We start from the raw sequence: 17,891 nt of genomic DNA on the forward strand, positions 1-17,891 counted from the left end.
CTGGGTGACAGAGTGAGACTCCATCTCAAAAAAAAAAAAAAAAGTCTCATAAATATACAACCTTTACCCTCTCATTTGAGAGAAAACTATAACTCTGTTAAAATCGTGCTCCTCCTGACCAGGTAAGCAAACTATCAGAGAAGTCACAGAAAGAACAGAAAAAGAAGGAAGCAAGAGGCTAGCAGAGATCGAACCCAGAGGGACTTGGTATGTTGTCAAAAGATTAGATGGGAGTGTTTTTGGTTCCCCTCGTCCCAGGGGCAGACTGCTGTTTCCAAACTATCAGAGAGCTCCTCTGCCCTCACAAGCCCAAGCACTCTGTTGAGCAATGATTTGGGTACTTCTTGAGGGTATTATGCTACACTACCAGCTTGCACAGGGCCACTCGCCCTTTCTCCAAACCTGAGCTATAGTAGCAAGCTACTATACTGGGTACATATCAATTATGAGACTGTGCCCTGCTGGAACTGTAACCTTTGTGTCTCCACATCACTGAATGCCCCCACAGACATTCTCCAGTACCCATTCAGATTGTGGCAGCCACACAGAGCTGGCTGGGCCCAGGGGAGCTGCAGGAGTTCCAATGGTCTAGCCCTCAGGGCATGCTGCTGCAAAGGGAAGGGAAAGTACAGAACATCAAGAGACAAGAGCATCCCTTGAGACAAAGGAAACCAAAGCATGTATTTTGCTGTACCTGAGAACTTCCAGCATGTGGGCTGAGAAGGACTACACCTCTTCCACTAGACATGCAGACACTGTGCTTTGCTCCAGGCATCTTACATACTTAGACACACACATGGAGAGAGAAACTTCTCTTTCTTGCTCACTGCTACAGACAGAGCTGTGGGTGATCCGATAGGAGATTGGCATAGGCATACAAGTGGATGGCCATTCTAGGACTATTAGGAGTGGCAATGCCCCCATTGGCAGTGTGTACAACAGGCCTGCGTTTGCATGAAATGCAGATCCTCTCCCTCCTCTACACAGAGTGGTAGCATTGCTGCAGTAGAGAGCAGGAAAGCCACAGATCTGTGTTTGGGGCTGAAGGAGAATTTTCCACTGAAGTGGACTCCTGCCTGCCCAGGCCATGGAGCTTGGTCAGCTCCCTCACCACCTGCAAAGCCCTCAGTGCATTTCGTCATTACCTTCCCCACCACCCCCATCAGGGCTGGTGCATTTTTTCACCACTGAGGGATACAAGGGTGAGATTGATGGACCAGCTCCAACCAGCTTTGTCCCCTCCTCAGGGGCTGAGCATGGATCTGAGGGCACTGGGCATTCCACAAACCAACCCATTGCTTGAGGCCACAGAGAGCATCTTTTGGAAAAGAAAAAGAAGCATATACCCATTGGTCTCTGCCACAGCCAACTTTTACCCTTAAGCATCTGGCCTGGAGGTTGAACTACATACCCAATGCAAAACTTGCTGACACGAGTGTACAGCACAGGTGAATGAGATAAGCTTCCTGAGACCTCCACTATCCCAGCACCACAAGAGGCAGGGAACCTGCTCACATGCCTAATACATCACTACTATAACCAGCATTTGAGAAAGCTACCACAAAAATCTATAACTAAGTAACTCTTACAGAGTTTTTTGGCATTAGAAGCACTCAGAACTAGAACCAAATGACCATATACAACTTGCATTATATTCACATCCTCAAGGGGAAAAAAATCCCATCCAAATCAAAGTAAATTCAAGAAAAAGGGAAAAGATATTTTATTCAGATGGGAAGAAAGCAGAAAAAGAATTCCAGTAATATGAAAAAAACAGTGTTACAACATCCCCAAAGGATCACATTAACTCCAGCAAGGATCCTAACCAAAATGAAATCTTTCTCTGACATTCCTGATAAAGAATTGAAATCATTGATTTTAAAGAAGCTCAGTGAGCTCCAACAGAAAGGTGAAAACCAGTACAAATAAATCATAAGGATAATTTAAGAATATGAATGAAAGATTTCCTAAAGAGATAAATATTAATTTTAAAAATCCAGGACTTCTGTCAATAAAATATTTATTGAGGGAGTTACAAAATACGGTTGAAGACTTTATCATTAGACTAGTCCAAGAAGAAGAAAGAATTTCAGACCTTAAAGGCAGGTCATTTTTATTAACCCAGTCAGCCAAAAATAAAGTAAGGGGATTTTAAAAAATAAAGTTTTTGAGAAATATGAGATTATCTAAAATGTTTAAACCTATAAATTATAGGTATTCCTGAAAGAGAAAAGGAAAAAATAAAAGTATGTAAAATTTATTTGAGGAAATAATTAAAGAAAACTTCCCTAGTCTTGTTAGAGATTTAGACCTCTAGATATAGACGGTCAAAGAACTTCAAGAAGCTACGTGGCTAGATGAATTTCATCAATTCATACAGTCATTAGAGTATTGATATAGTTTGGCTGTGTCGCCACGCAAATCTCATCTTGAATTTGCATGTGTTGTGAAAGGGACTCAGTGAGAGGTAATTGAATCATGGGAGCAGGTGTTTCCCATGCTGTTCTTGTGATGGTGAATAAGTCTCATGAGATCTGATGGTTTTATAAGGGGGAATTTCACTGAATAAGCCCTCTCTCTTTGCCTTCCACCATCCACCTGAGATGTGACTTGCTCCTCCTTGCCTTCCACCATGATTGTGAGACCTCCCCAGCCATGTGGAACTGTAAGTCCAAAACCTCTTTCTTCTGTAAATTGCCCAGTCTCAGGGATGTCTTTATCAGCAGTATGAAAATGGACTAATGCAAGTATGTGAAGTCACCATGAATAAAAAAATTCTAAAATTAGTAAGAGAGAGACATCTAATCATCTATAAAGAAAATCCCATCAGACTAACAGTGTATTTCTCAGCAGAAACCTTATAAGCCAGAAGATATTGAAGGCCAATTTTGAGGCCTCTTAAAGAAAAAGTAAAAAAAAAAAAAAAAAAAAATACCTGTCAGCCATGAATTTTGTTTCCTGCTAAAACTAAGCTTCATAAATGAAGGAGAAATAAGACAAGCAAACACTCAGGAAATCTGTCACCTCTATACAAGACCAATGAGAAATGCTAAAAAATGCTGTAAACATGGAAACAAAAGGTCAATACTCACCATCATAAAAACGTACAAAATTAGAAAACTCACAGGTCTTATAAAACAATTACATAATTGAGACCATAAAGCAACAAGGACAAAATTAACATTACAATAGGAGTAAAACATCAATATTAACACTGAATATAAATGTACTAAATGATCCACTTAAAGGATATACATTGGCAAAATAGATTTAAAAAACAGAATCTAATTACATGCTAGTAAAGACAGTTACGGACTCAAGGTAAAGGGTTTGAAAAAGATACTTCACAGAAATAAAAATCAAAAGTGAGAAACAGTAGCTATAGTTTTATATGTTAAAACAAACTTTAAATAAATGACAGTAAAAAAGACAAAGACAATCATTGTATAATAATAAAGGTATCAATTCAACAAGAATATATAACAATTCCAAATACATATTCACTCAACACCAGGGCACCCAGATTCATAAAACAAATATTACTAGACCTTAGAAAAGAGATAGATTTCAATGCAATAGGATGAGAGACTTCAACATTTCATTTAAAACACTAGATGGGTCATAGAAACAGAAAATTAATAAAGAAACATTGCACTTAAGTAGAACTCTACACCAAACAAAACTAACAGATATTTCGAAAATATTCTGCCCAACAATCATAGAACATACATTCTTCTCATCAGTTCATGAATCATTTTCTAAAATATACCATATGTTAGGACACGAAACAAGTCCCAATAAATTTTTTTAAAGAAATAATTTCACATGCCTTCTTGGACCACAGTAGAAAAAAAAAACAAAACGAGAAATCAACACAATGCTGAACCCTCAGAATACACAAATACATGGAAGTTTAAAAAAAGAAAAAAAACCCTCCTCCTGCTTGATTTTTGGGAGAACAGCAAAGTTAAGATAGAAATCTTAAAAATTTTGAAATAAGTGTCAATAGAGACATAACATACTAAAATAGCTGGATACAGCAAAAGCAGTTTAAGAGGGAAATTTATAACACTAAACACCTACATCAAAAAGATACAAAGATTACAAAGGATACCAACCTAACACTGCACATCAAGTAACTAGAAAAACAAGAACAAACAAAGCCTGCAGCTGGCAGAAGAAAAGAAATAACAATTGGAACAGAGAAAAATAGCATTGAGACCAAAAAATAAACACACACACAACCCCACAAAGAATCAGAAACGCCAAAATTTTGTTCTTTGAAAGGATTAACAAAACTGATAGACTATAAGCTAGTTTAACCAAGATTAAAAGAGAGAAGATTCAAGCACAATCAAAAATGAAAAATGAGACATTACAACTGATATCACAAAAATATTAAAGATCATCACAGACTACTATGAACAACTCTACATTCAAAAACTAGAAAACCTAAGGAAATGAATAAACTCCTGGAAATATACAACCTCTCAATATTGAACCAGGAAGAAATAGAAATTCTGAATGGCTTACTAATAAGTGGTAAGATTGAATCAGAAATTTTAAAATTCCATAACAAAAAAAGCACAGGACCAGATGGATTCACAGCTAAATTTTACCAGACATACAAAGAACTAGTACCAATCCTACTGAAACTGTTCCAAAAAATCAAGGAAGACAGAATTCTCCCTAACTCATTTTACAATGTCAATATCACCCTGATTCCAAAGTCAGGCAAGACACTACACAGAAAGAAAACTACAGGATGACATCCCTAATGAACATAGATGCAAAATCCTCAAAAAATTACTAGCAAACCAAATTCAACAGCACATCAAAAGATGATACATCACAATTTTCACGCGCATCCCTGTGAAGAGACCACCAAACAGGCTTTGTGTGAGCAACATGGCTGTTTATTTCACCTGGGTGCAGGCGGGCTGAGTCCGAAAAGAGAGTCAGCTAAGGGAGATAGGGGTGGGGCCGTTTTATAGGATTTGGGTAGGTAAAGGAAAATTACAGTCAAAGGGGGGTTGTTCTCTGGCGGACAGAGTGGGGGTCACAAGGTGCTCAGTAGGGGAGCTTTTGAGCCAGGGTGAGCCAGGAGAAGGAATTTCACAAGACAGTGTCATCAGTTAAGGCAAGAACAGGCCATTTTCACTTCTTTTGTGGTGGAATGTCATCAGTTAAGGCAGAACCAGCCATCTGGATGTGTATGTGCAGGCCACAGGGGATATGATGACTTAGCTTGGGCTCAGAGGCCTGACATTCCTGCCTTCTTATATTAATAAGAAACATAAAATGAAATAGTGGTAAAGTGTTGGGACAGTGAAAACTTTTGGGGGATGGTATGGAGAGATAATGGGCGATGTTTCTCAGGGCTGCTTCCAGCAGGATTAGGGGTGGCGTGGGAACCTAGAGTGGGAGAGATTAAGCTGAAGGAAGATTTTGTGGTAAGGGGTGATATTGTGGGGTTGTCAGAAGGAACATTTGTCATTTAGAATTATTGGTGATGGCCTGGATACAGTTTTATATGAACTGAAAAACTAAATGGAATAAGAGAAGGAGAAAAACAGGTATAAAAGATCTAAGAATTGGCACGACTCAGGACGTCTGATTAGAGAGTGCCTAAGGAGATTCAGCATAGTCCTGCCAGGAAAGATGATTTATTTACTTCAAGAGTTAAGAGTGGCAGTTTGGGGATAGCACCAGGAGATATCAGCTGTGATGGCTTGGAGAAACAGTGTAAACTGGCAATGTAAACAAGAGCAGGGCATGTATGAGTAGTTGAGAATGGTGAATAGGAGTATGACTAGACAGAAGATAGTAGGGATGACAAGTTTTTTGGGGGCACAGTCTAAGTTGGTCTGGTGTCTGGAATGAGACTGGGGCCTAATGAAAAGGAGCGTCTATACAGGAGCTCAAATGGGCTGTACCCTGTAGCATTCTGAGGACAGGTCTGACTTCTGAGAAGGGAAAGTCGTAAAAGTATTGTCCAGTCCTTTTTTAAGTTGGTGACTGAGCTTGGTGAGGTGTGTTTTTAAAAGACCTTTAGTCTGTTCTACTTTTCCTGAAGACGGAGGACCATAAGGGATATAAAGGTTTCACTGAATACTAAGAGCCTGAAAAACTGCTTGGCTGATTTGACTAATAAAGGCTGATCTGTTATCAGACTGTATAGAGGTGGGAAGGCTAAACTGAGGAATTACGTCTGACAGAGGGGAAGAAATGACTGCAGTGGCCTTCTCAGACCCTGTAGGAAAGGACTCTACCTATCCAGTGAAAGTGTCTACCTAGACTAAGAGGTATTTTAGTTATCTGACTCAGGGCATGTTGAGTAAAGCTAATTTGCCAGGCCTGGGTGGGGGCAAATCCTCGAGCTTGATGTGTAGGGAAAGGAGGGGGCCTGAATAATCCCTGAGGAGTAGTAGAATAGCAGATGGAACACTGAGAAGTTATTTCTTTGAGGATAGATTTCCATGATGGAAAGGAAATGAGAGGTTCTAAGAGGCAGGCTAGTGGCTTGTACTATAGCATAGCCTGCCTTTGCTGGTGTGTGTGGCGATTAGGCCTGGTGGAACTGCCATCAATAAGCTAAGTGTGATCAGGGTGAGAAACAGGGAAGAAGGAAATGTGGGGAAATCAGGTGAACGTCAGGTGGATCAGAGAGATGCAGTCATGAGGGTCAGGTGTGGTATCTGGAATAATATGGGAGGCCAGATTGAAGTCCGTGCCAGGAACAACGGTAATTGTGGGGCTTAACAAAGAGTGAGTACAGCTGAAGGAGCCAGGGAGCAGGAAGTATATGCATCAGGTATGAGGAAGAAAATAGATTTTGGAAGTTATGAGAAATGTAGAGAGTGAGTTGAGCATAGTTCGTGATTTTTAGGGCCTCTAAAACTATTAAAGCAGTGGCAGCCGCTGCACGCAGACATGAGGGCTAGAACAGTAAGGTCAAGTTGTTTGGACAGAAAGGCTACAGGGTGCGGTCCTGGGTCTTGTGTAAGAATTCTGACCACACTACCCATGCCTAGAAAGGAAAGGAGTTGTTTTGTAAGGGATTGAGGTTTGGGAGATTAATCAGACACGATCAGCAGGGAGAGCACGTGTGTTCTTATGAGAATTATGCCGAGATAGGTAACAGATGAGGATGAAATTTGGGCTTGATTGAAGTAATGGGGGCTGTTTGTGAAGCCTTGCGGCTGTACAGCCCAGGTAATTTGCTGAGCCTAATGGGTGTCAGGGTCAGTCTAAGTGAAAGCAAAGAGAGGCTGGGACAAGGGGTGCAGTGGGGCAAAAGCATAGTGGGGGAAAAAAGGGTCCATAGTGAAAAAAGCATCTTTAAGATCAAGCACGGAATAATGAGTTGTGGAGGAAGGTATTGAGGACAAAAGAGTGTACAGGTTGGGCACCACAGAGTGGATAGGCAAAACAATTTGGTTGATAAAGTGCAGATCCTGAACTAATCTGTAAGACTTGTCTGGTTTTTGGACAGGTAAAACGGGGGAATTTTAAGGAGAGTTTATAGGTTTTAAAAGCCCATGCTGTAGCAGGCGAGCGATAACACGCTTTAATCCTTTTAAAGTGTGCTGTGGGATGGGATATTGCCGTTGAGCTGGGTAAAGGTGATTAGGTTTTAATGGGATGGTAATGGACATGTGATCAGTTGCCAGGGAAGGAGTAGAGATGTCCTATACTTGTGGGTTAAGGTTGGGGGATATGAGAGGAAGATGCGAAGGAGGCTTTGTGTTGGGGAGAAGGGCGGCAATGAGGTGTGGCTGTAGTCCAGGATTAGTCAGGGAAGCAGATAACTTAGTTACAGTGTCTCAGCCTAATAAGGGAACTGGGCAGGTGGGGATAACTAAAAAGGAGTGCTTAAAAGAGTATTGTCTAAGTTGGCACCAGAGTTGGGGAGTTTTAAGAGGTTTAGAAGCCTGGCCGCCAATACCTACAACAGTTACGGAGGCAACGGAAACAAGCCCTTGAAAAGAAGGTAATGTGGAGTGGGTAGCCTCCATATTGATTAAGAAGGGGACGGACTTACCTTCCACTGTGAGAGTTACCCAAAGCTCAGCATCTGTGATGGTCTAGGGGGCTTCTGAGGCGATCGGACAGCGTCAGTCTTCAGCTGCTAAGCCGAGACGATCTGGGAAGGAGTCAGAGATCCTTGGGCCAGAGTTCCGGGGACTCTGGAAGTGGCTACCAGGTGAGTTGAACAGTCCAATTTTCAGTGGGGTCCCACACAGATGGGACATGGCTTAGGAGGAATCCTGGGCTGCAGGCATTCCTTGGCTTGGTGGCCAGATTTCTGGCACTTGTAGCAAGCTCCTGGGGGAGGAGGTTCTGGAGGAATGCCTGGCCGCTGCGGTTCAGGCGTTTGGAAGTTCTTGTGTGCTGGAGATGTGGCTGGGGTTTGTCTCACAGCGGAGGCAAGGAATTGCAACTTTTTTCTATTATTGTACACCTTGAAGGTGAAGAGACCACCAAACTGGCTTTGTGTGAGCAACATGCCTGTTTATTTCACCTGGGCGCAGGCAGGCTGAGTCCGAAAAGAGAGTCAGCTAAGGGAGATGGGGTGGGGCCGTTTTATAGGATTTGGGTAGGTAAAGGAAAATTACAGTCAAAGGGGGGTTGTTCTCTGGCGGGCAGAGTGGGGGTCACAAGGTGCTCAGTAGGGGAGCTTTTGAGCCAGGGTGAGCCAGGAGAAGGAATTTCACAAGACAATGTCATCAGTTAAGGCAGGAACAGGCCATTTTCACTTCTTTTGTGGTGGAATGTCATCAGTTAAGGCAGGAACCAGCCATCTGGATGTGTATGTGCAGGCCACAGGGGATATGATGGCTTAGCTTGGGCTCAGAGGCCTGACAACAATCAAGTAGGTTTTACTCCAGGGATGCAAGGCTTTTTCAACATACACAAATCAATAAATATGATTCACCACCTAAATGGAATTAAATGCAAAAGCATATGATCATCTCAATAGATGCAAAAAAATAACCTGGTAAAATTCAACATCTCAATATGATAAAAACTTTCAACAAACTAGGCATTGGAAGAACATACCTCAAAATAATAAAAACCATATGCAACAAACCCATAGCCAAAATTATACTGGGTGGGGAAAAGTTGAAAGCATTCCCCCTAAAAACTGGAGGAAGACAAGTATGCCCACTTTTATGACTCCTATTCAACAAAGTAGTGGATGACGTAGCTGGAGCAATCAGGTGAGAAAAAGAAATAAAAGGCACCCAGATTTGAAAAAAGAAATTAAAATTATCTCTATAATCTAAACATGATATTTCATGATCTGATTGATACCTTAAAAAAATCCTACAAATTCTTTTAAGATACTCCTAGATGACTTGATACATGACTTTAGTAAAGTTTCAGGATGCAAAGCAACATGCAAATGTCACTAACATTTCTATACATTAATAATGATCAAGCTGAGAACCAATCTAAGTTAAAATAGCTACAAAAAATATCCAGGAATAAGTTTCACGGAGGAAGTGAAATGTCTCTACAACGGTTACTACAAAACACAGATGAAAGAAATTGTAGGAGACACAAACAAATGTAAAACTATCCTATGCTCATGGAATTCAAAGATCAATATAATTACAATGGCCATACTGCCCAAAGCAATCTACAGGTTCAATACAATTTCTATCAAATTACCAATGTGTTTTTTTCATAGAATTAGAGAAAACAATTCTAAAATTCATATGGAACCAAAAAAAGCCCAAATAGCCAAAGGAATCCTCAGCAAAAAGATGAAAGCTGGAGACATCACATTGCCTGACTTCAAAGTACATCACAAAGCTATTGTAACCAAAACATCATGGTACTGGTATAAAAAGACACATAAATCTATTATGGAACAGTAATCTATTCTCTTCCAGGATAAAGATATTCTGGAACAGAAATCTATTTTGTTCCAGAATAGAGAATCCAGAAGTAAAGCCAGTTTCCTACAACCAAGTGATCTTTGCAAAGTCAACAAGAACACAAGGGAAAAGATCCCTTATTCAATTAATCTTGCTGAGCAAATTGGATAGCCATATGCAGAAGAATGAAACTGGACCCTTATTTTTCACTATATACTGAAATTAAGATGGAGTCAAAATTTACATATTAGACCCAAACCCGTATATTCCTAGAAGTAAACCAAGATAAAACTTCTCTAGACATTGACCCAGGGAAAGAACTGATGGCTAAGAGCTCAAAAGGAATTTAGAAAAAAAAAATCATCAACAGGACTTAAACTAAAAAGCTTTGCACAGCGAATAAATAAATAAATAAATAGTGCAAACTGATAACTTACAGAATGGGAGAAAATATTTGCAAACTGTACATCTAACTATAAACTAATATCCAAAATCTATAGGCACTCAATAAGAAAAAAAATTGAATAACCTCATTGAAAAGTGGGCAAAATGCCTGGCCAACATGGTGAAACCCTGTCTGTGCTAAAAACTAAAAAAAAAAAAAAAAAAAAATAGCTGAGCATGGTGGCACACACCTGTGCTCCCAGCTATTCAGGATGCTGAGGCAGGAGGATGGCTAGAACCCAGGAGACAGAGGTTGCAGTGAGCTGAGATGGCAGCACTGCACTCCAGCCTGAGTGACAGAACAAGACCCTGTCTGTAAAAAAAAAAAAAAAAAAAGAAAGAGAGAAAAGTGGGAAAAGGATGAAGACATAAGTAGATAACATTTTAAAATGCCCAATATCACTAATTATCACAGAAATGCAAATTAAAACCACAGTGAAATGCCATCTTACACCATTCAGAATGGTTATTATTAAAAAGTCAAGGCCAGGCGCAGTGGCTCACGCCTGTAATCCCAGCACTTTGGGAGGCTGAGGCAGGCGGATCACGAGGTCAGGAGATCAAGACCATCCTGGCTAACACGGTGAAACCCCGTCTCTACTAAAAAAAATACAAAAAATTAGCCGGGCGAGGTGGCGGGCACCTGTAGTCCCAGATACTCGGGAAGCTGAGGCAGGAGAATGGCGTGAACCTGGGAGACGGAGCCTGCAGTGAGCCGAGATCGCACCACTGCACTCCAACCTGGGGGACAGTGAGACTCCGTCTCAAAAAAAAAAAAAAAAAGTCAAAAAACCCCAACAGATGTTGGTGAGAATGTAGAGAAAAAGGAATACTTACACATTGTTGGTGTGAATGTAAATTAATACAACCTCTATGAAGAATAGTATGGATATTTCTCAAAGAACTAAAAATAGAACTACCATTTGACGTAGCAATCCCACTACTGGGTATCTACGCAAAGCAAAAGAAATTGTCACATCAAAAAGATATCTGCCCTTATATGCTTATTGCAGCACTATTCACAATAGCAAAGTCGTGGAATTAACCTAAATGTCCATAAATTGAGGATTTAATAAAGAAAATGTGGTATATTTATACTATAGAATATTACTCAGCCATGAAAAGAATGATGTCTCATATTTTTTGCAACAACATGGATTGAAGTAGAGCCCATTATCTTAAACTAAATAACTCAGAAGCAGAAAGTTGACTGCTGCATGTTCTCACTTATAAGTGGGAACTAAATAATGTGTAAACATAGACATACAGAGAGGTATAATAGACATGAAAGGCTCCACATGTGGTAGGTTAAGAATGGGTGAGTGATGAGAAATTACCTATTGGGTACACTGTTCACTATTTAGGTGATGGAGATACTAAAACCATACTTCATCACTATGTATTATATGTAACAAAACTGCACTTGTACTCCCTAAACCTGGACAAATGAAAATAAAAAAGATTAATAAAATAAAAAATAATAATTTTCTGGGGGAATATAATGACAACATTTGATTTTGAGTGAATTTCAAAGAGTAGAAGGGATATTTGAAACAGTGAGGACAGATAATACTTTTGACAAGTTTTTCTGGTAAAGAAAACAACAATAGATATTAAATAATATAATATTTTATTATTTTAAGATTAGACAAATCACAACATATTTGTAGACTGATAGGAAAGATCCAATGAAAATGAGAAATCATGATAGAAAGGTGAAATGGTGAACTAATGAAATAACGTCCTTGAGTAAGAGAGAAGGGAGGAATCTACTAAAGAAATGATGACTTAGTTTTTGATAGTACGGACAGTTAGTTCTTCTAGAGTAAGAGAAAGGAAGGCAGTATATATGGAGGCAGTAGATAGTAAATAAGATGATGTGAGCTTGTGTATGGTCTTTTTAATGTCTTCCATTTCCTGAATGAAGCAAGAAACAAGGTTGAAAGGGAAGATGAGAACGAAATATTTAACATTTGAAGAGATGAAAAAAATTAAAAAAATAAACGTCTAGGAGAAAGGTGTGGTAAATAAGCCAAAAAATGTAGGTATTGGCCATGAATGTAAAGTATAATTAGTCTGAGGATTTTTACCTGCTACTTCCAGCTGCATTAAAGCAAATGAAAATTAAGGAGTGAGATATAATCAAAGTTGGCATTTTGTCAAAAGTTTATACTTAAAGAGAGGAAAAATATGGAATTTATATTTATCGGGGTGATTACAATTATTGTACTTCCAATTAAAGGTGGGGCATGAAGACCTGGGGGAGAAGAGAGATAGTGAAAAGTTTCCAACATCAATTCGTGGGTCTTAGTAGATCAAAATATTGGAGTTGAGATGCTAGAATGAATGAGATTTACTGCTCTCTGCTTTGCTTTGTCCCTTTTAGTAAATAAAAATTTCTTTTCTCACTGTATTTTTCTGGTCTCTTTCACTAGTAAAATACCTGGACAACTATTACTGTAATTTATTCACATTTCTATTGGCATAAGAAAGTCTTCCTGCCATGTAGATTGGAAATTCCTGCTATTTTGGAAAAAGGGGGTGTTGGTCAAAGAATTAGATGTTTAAAACTGAAAATGCTGAGGTGTGGTAGGCAGAGCAATGGTCCCCAAGGTTGTCCACATCCTAATTTCTAGAACCTGTGCATATGTTACCTTACAAAGTAAGGGGAATCAAAGTTACATTGGGATTAAATGGTAATCAGCTGAATTTATAATAGGAAGATTATCCTGGGTTATCTGGGTGACCCTGATGTAATCACATAGGTCCCTGTAAGTGAAAGAGGGAGACAGAAAAGGGGGTCACAATGACTTGAAGGGAGAAAGACTTGATCTGTTCTTACTAGCTTTTAAGATTCGTGAGGAAGGCCTTAAGTTAAGGGAAGCAGGTGACATCTAGCAGTTTGAAAGTGCAACAGATTCTTTCTTAGAGCTTCCAAAAGAAATGCAACCCTACTGACACCTGGATTTACGCTCAGTGAATTCCACTTTTATCTGTCAGAACTGTAAGGCCATATCTATGAATTGTTTAAGCCTCTCCATGTGTGGTAATTTGTTGTAGCAGCAATAGGAAACTAATACAGGAGGAATTGCAAGAATTTGTGAGGATAAGATTTAGGGTGCAAACATGGCAGTGAGAAGCTCAAATATGGGCAAAGGAAAAGTCCTTTGAAGAAAGGAGTACAAAAACCATCAGGCCAGGAGTGGAAGGATATTAACATTTATGTAGAAAGGTGATATGGTTTGGCTGTGTCCCCACCCAAATCTCATCTTGAATTGTAGTTCCCATAATCCCCATGTGTGGTGACAGGGATCCAGTGGGAGGTGATTGAATCATGGGAGTGTTTTCCTCCATGCTATTCTGGTGGTAGTAAGTTCTCATGAGATCTGATGGTTTTTAAGGGGCTTCTGCCTTGGTCCATCTTGCATTGTTCTCCTTCCTGCCATCATGTGAAGAAGGACATGTTTGCTTCCCCTTCTGCCATGATTGCAAGTTTCCTGAGGCCTCCCCAGCCATGCTGAATTGTGAGTCAATTAAACCTCTTTTCTTTATAAATTACCCAGTCTCTGGTATGTCTTTATTAGTAGCATGAGAACAAATGAGTAAAAAAAGGACTTTGAATCAGCACAGGATAGGTAGAGTTAGAGTGACTTTTAAGAAGTTCTCTGATATAGACCTATCCCTCTGTTCACACCTGGTCTCTTTGTGTGAAGAAATGAGATAACTCTTGCCAACATCTCAGCTACTGATCTCCCTAGGCCATTCTTACAGTAGTGCTGATAGTTTAGATTTTTTTAATTCCTTCACCAATAGAAATTTCAAGTACACCACCAATACACCAGAAATGTGATTGAATGTGAAACTTTTTCAGTAGCATGTATTATGCTATCTTTTCTATTTCTTTATCTTTTTACTAACAGGCCTTGGTTTTAGGGACTGAATAGCTTAGTTCTACCACCTGTTTGTGAATAAAGCCATACTCTTATTTAGTTTTGTTGTTGTTGTCTTGAAACATGGTCTTGCTGCTGCCCATACTGAAGTGCAGTGGTGCAATCACGGCTCATGCAGCCTCAACCTGCTGGGCTTGAGTGATCATACCTTCTTAGATTCTGCAGTAGCTGGAACTCCAGGTGCAAGCCACAATGCATGACTATTTTTTTAAAATTTTGTGTAAACACAGGGTTTCGCTACATTGCACAAGCTGGCCTCCAACTCCTGGGCTCAAGTAATCCTCCAGCGTTGGCCTCCCAAAGGGCTGGAATTATAAGCTTGAATCACTGTGCCCAGCCCTACTCAATATTTAAGCCTCATTTTACAGTTTATAAAGGGGGATAGAGAAACTATTAAAATAAATATATAGTTATAGAATAATGAAGTCCCTCTGGCAGCTTGTGATTATGTAGATCATCGTTGCAATACGAAGTTCATGGACAGGATTCCAGGAAAAGCATCTGATAAGGCACAGTTATAATGCTCCTTCCACCTCCGCATTTCCAAAAGAAAGCTTGTTATTGACTGAAGGGAAAATAAGTTTTAATATTTCTTATATATCTAGAATTAATGAAAACAGTTTGGTGTAAGCCCTCCATATATTTGAGAATTTTTCAAGAATACTGCAAGCATGCTGTGTAAAGAACATTTTCAGGTGATTGATAGATGAAGATATTTTTATTGTTGCAAGATTGTTCAAACATATTGTATGCTATGGTTAAAAATTCAAACTATGGTTGTAGGTTTCAACATAATAACAAGCAATTCAATAACATCTCTGTTTTCAAAGCTAACCAGCATTAAAAATGAAATTATCCGTTGTTTCTGAATTGCTTTGTGCTTTGCTTTGTGCATTTTAGTAAATTAAAATTTCTTTTCGCACCTTCAGAATTTTTCAGGCCTCTTTCACTATTAAAATACCTGGACAATTATTACTGTAACTTATTCACATTTCTATTATGCATAAGAAAGTCATCCTGCCATGTACATAGGAAATTACTGTTATTTGTAGTTTTTCATTTTTTAAAATATATTTTAAACTGACAAAAATTATATAAATTTATTGTATACAACAGGCTGTTTTGAAATGTGTACACACTGTGAAATGGCTAAATTGAGCTAATTAACATATATATTGCCTCACAAACATTTCTGGGGTGAAAAATCCTTCAAATCGGCTCTATTATAAACTTTCAAGCATACAGTACATTACATTGTTATTAACTATAATCACTGTGCTGCATAATAGATCTCTTGAACTTATTCCTTTACTCTAATTGAAATTGTGTATTCTTCCACCAACATCTCCCCAGATCCCACCCCTCAGTCCCTGCTAACCACCATTCTACTCTCTATTTCTATGAGATCAACATTTTTACACTTCACCTATAAGTGAGATAATGTGGTATTTGTTTTTCAGTACTTTGGCTTATTTCACCAGAAGAGGATATCTAGCATTACACAGCTAACATTTCAATTAATTTATTTAAAGATAATATTCTTTAGATAATACACCAAAATTTTAAAAGAGTTCCAAGTGGTGCCAAAGTAGCATTGAAGGTTGAAACTAAATTCTCTAAATTTGATTTTAAAATATTCAAGTTGGTTAAGAGAAGATCCTCTCTTAATGAAATATGAGTATTCAGCATTTTGACTGAAGGAAGCCTGGTACATTATCACTTAAATGATACCCATTAATTGATGTGAAGAAACAGCTAATATTTTGGGTAAAGGGAATGAAATGAGACACCTATGATTAAAAAAAAAAAGGCTTTGTAAACTTTTAAATGCTTTTTCATTTAAAAATTTTTGCTGTGCAGAAGCTCTTTAGTTTAATTAGATCCCATTTGTCAATTTTGGCTTTTGGTGTTTTATCAAAAGCTCATTATGAGATTCATAAGAACTAAGGAAAGGTGATTTTGTCTGTATTTGAGCTAGATCTCAACAGGAGCAGCATAACTTTTGGAACTTGATAAAGAGATATTCAATGTGAATAAACACCAAAAAAAAAAAAAGGAAAAAAGTTGCCAGACCTTATGGTTTACTTCTGTCTGCTAAATCTCCTCTACTAAAATCTTAATGAACTTGTATTTCATAAAAGCAAAAAAAAAAAAAAAAACAGTAAATTTCTCAGTTATCAATCAATTTTGAAGTAACATCTTCATTTAATTATGTTATGTGCATATAAAATAAAATAATGAGTGCTGGCGACTCAATGCTGCTACCATTTCAAAAGAAATCTGTCAGGCCTAAACTGAAGGTTGCAACAAGAATTTCCCTAAATGTTTCTGTCTGAAGAATACAATACCTGAAAGAAAGAGATTTCTAGTAAATAATTTATGTGCTCATAAATATTTTAAAAAATCAATGTTAAAATTCAAATTACAAAGAAAATCTGTTATATGGATTAACAGAGAAGAGAATCAATCAGTGAAAAGTTCGTATTAGTCACTTTAATAACGAAGTACAAAAAAATAAGGTAATGACAAAAAACTGACGTGTTAAAGAGGATGATTTGAAGGAATAGCAATTATTAAATATCTGATTACATATTTTATCAGTTAAAATATGTTTCTTTTTTATTTGTGTTTGTTATAAGAAGCAGGTGGGGGTAATAGTCGCCAGCGCGAGCTAGGAGCCTGGAAGAGGGCGCGGTAGGTTAGGAAGGTCAGGTCCAGGAACTCTAGCTACTTGCCGCTCAAGAAATGTCCTCCCTTTCAGAATATGCTTTGCGTATGTCTTGTGTCAGGGCTCGGCTATTTTGTCAAGTCGCCAGGCCTACTGATTCCAAGGCTATGAAAGTGGTGAAACTATTTAGTGAACCTGCCATGGCCAAGAAAAAGGAAACTTATGACTGATACCCAGATCACAATACTTACACGGCACTCACGGGGACACTCCGATTTCTTGGACTCTACAGAGATAAGCATCAAGATTTTAAAGATGAGCAAAAACGACTAATAAAGCTTCGTGGAAAGGGGAAACCAAAGAAACGAGAAGGGAAAAGAGCAGCACAAAAGAAATAGTGTTGGTTCCTCAAGAGGGGGAATTTCTTCCTCAGTGGCAGAGAGAAGAAAGTGCATTTACTGCCTTTCCACATATTAGAGGAATGTCATCTTCCGAAAAGAAGGTTATTTGGAGGAACACAATCATCTCCTAGTTGAAATCTATTCCAGTTCAATTGTGACAGGTTTGTTGAACACATTCTAACTGTGCAAAACTCTTTTGGTCTTGGCCATGTAATGTGAGGTTTACCTAATTCTCTAATGAAGTGAATACATAAGCTAATGTTTAATGATTTGTTTGGGGTGGTGTGGGATGGTGGAGCAATGGAGGGGAAACCTCATTAAGTGAGCGTCCTATAGTGTCCTCATTTCTCACTTCTTGCTTACTTACTCACCCAGCCCTAAACTTCTTTAATCTAGGGCCCTGCAGCCACTGTCTCCACCACCAAGCTCACAAATTTTCTGTGCCTCTTCACCTACACCTTTGAGAAATCTATTAAGATGAATTTGCAGGGTAAATATCTTTTAAAATACTTCCCTTACCTAGAAAGGAAATATTGAATAC

At 38.7% G+C, this 17,891-nt stretch overlaps 1 pseudogene; it reads left to right on the forward strand.

Annotated features, from left to right (window-relative positions):
- Positions 1–17,026: 17,026 nt before the first annotated feature.
- Positions 17,027–17,347, forward strand: LOC116479897 (small ribosomal subunit protein mS33-like; annotated as a pseudogene).
- The last annotated feature ends 544 nt before the right edge of the window (positions 17,348–17,891 follow it).

The sequence above is a fragment of the Hylobates moloch genome, unplaced genomic scaffold (genome assembly GCF_009828535.3).
Source record: "Hylobates moloch isolate HMO894 unplaced genomic scaffold, HMol_V3 SCAFFOLD_3, whole genome shotgun sequence".
In the NCBI taxonomy this organism is placed as follows: Eukaryota; Metazoa; Chordata; class Mammalia; order Primates; family Hylobatidae; genus Hylobates; species Hylobates moloch.